The following is a 1852-nucleotide window of genomic DNA, read 5'->3' as shown; positions in this document are numbered from 1 at the left end:
TTTTCATGGAAAAGGCAGCAGATTCTCGGTTCCATCTTTCTGTGAGCAACGCTTATTGTTTTGTCAAGCACTTGGCAACTAGCAAGATTATATAGGACTTCTTCCCGCACTTAGGATAGGTACCATCAACAATTCAACACTCAACAAATGTCATAATAACAATCACCTTTGAAAACCCGTTTTGAGTACGACTTGAATAAATTAAATCCACAATAAGTTCAACGTCCCGAAATTCTCAAAACCTTACAGTCCACACCCCTTTCCCGTGTCCTGTTCCAAAGACAACGACACTTAGCAATTGAATAATCTTGAATTATACATCTTTGATTCTTTGAAATTATAGAAAGTCACACCTTGAGGAGGAAGGCAAAAAACATGAGAAACAATATATAGAAAATCGACTAACAGCCCATTAAAATCTATAATAAAGACTAAAAACAAAATCATACACTGAGTACCAAACATACCACATCAATCATCTGCGGAAAATAGCCTTGTATTCATCAATTATAATTAAAAAATTCATATTGAGGTAATATCTAACAAAATCAATGAGACACATTATATTGGTATACTATCCAATAACTAGAATACTCAAAATTCTACCAATTTTCATCGAATTTCTGAAAAGAATAGATTAAATACCAGTTGAATGGATGGAAGAGGTGTGAAATAACGAGACAATCCCCAATTCTACCCATTTTAATCGACTTTCTCAGTTCATCGTAAAATCCCCAAATTTCTAGGGTTTATTGTAAAAACCTCAAATAGGAATACCAACCTGAAATTTTCAAAGAAACAAGTATTTAAAACCACAATTTGAACCCAAACATAATAAATCCCATAATTTTCATGTAAGGGGTGCAAACCCTAGAAATTTCGAACCTGATAAGAAGGTCGACGGTGGTGATGCTGGCCATGCGACCCACGACCTTAGGTAGGCTGTTTGCGGCGGCTGTTCTTGATGAAAAGCGGATCTGATTGAGGGATATGAGAGCAAGGATAGAACTCTAGAACAGTAGAACAAAAATGGAGTTAAACTTTTGTTTTGTTTTGTTTTGTTTCCTCGACTTGTACTGGGTTAGAGGCATAGAGCTTAAAAGAGTCGGTTGGAGAATTGGGGAATGGGGATACTGGGTTTTCCTTTTATTTAATTTAATTATTTAATTATTTTAATATTTTAATGATTAGTTTTGATAACTGTCAATATAACAACCGTTCTCTATTCTTTTTTCTAGATAACACTTACTCATGAAAGGCGTTCTCTTTATGGCTAGAGAACGGTTATTTAACTGGACCGTTCTCTATTATGCGTTACTTATTCTTATTTTTGTAGTAGTGATATTTCCTTAATTTCTCTATTGTTCATCCTTTATTTTGGGTAATTAGAAGATTATTTGGGTTTATTTGGAGGATTGACAATCTTCCATCAATCATCAAGTACTTCTATTATTCTTTGCTTTATTATTTGGAATCATCTTCATAGGTATAATTCTCTCTTAACCTTGTTTAATTATTGTTAATCACTTTCATTTATTCATCATGTTTTGCCTTGTAAGTATGATTGACAACCTTATTAACATGTTAAACTTGATCATGAATGAGTAGTTTCCTTAGCTAGGGTTAATGGACAATTAGGGGAAACCAACATGGGGAATGATTCATGCTTAATCTAATATGCTCTCATAATTAAATTGCTTGCTTGTTGTGATTTCAACTTATGCACTGTTGGGAAATGTGTCCTCAACAACAGTGCGATCATGTGATTTAAAAATCATTATTAAATCTCATTTTAAAGAATACAATTGGGAAGTATTTATACTGTCAACTGGTCCACACATATCGGTAATGA

The sequence above is a fragment of the Silene latifolia genome, unplaced genomic scaffold, assembly GCF_048544455.1.
Source record: "Silene latifolia isolate original U9 population unplaced genomic scaffold, ASM4854445v1 scaffold_88, whole genome shotgun sequence".
In the NCBI taxonomy this organism is placed as follows: domain Eukaryota; kingdom Viridiplantae; phylum Streptophyta; class Magnoliopsida; order Caryophyllales; family Caryophyllaceae; genus Silene; species Silene latifolia.
The sequence above is the reverse complement of the archived record's forward strand: the minus strand, read 5'-3'. Positions refer to the sequence as shown.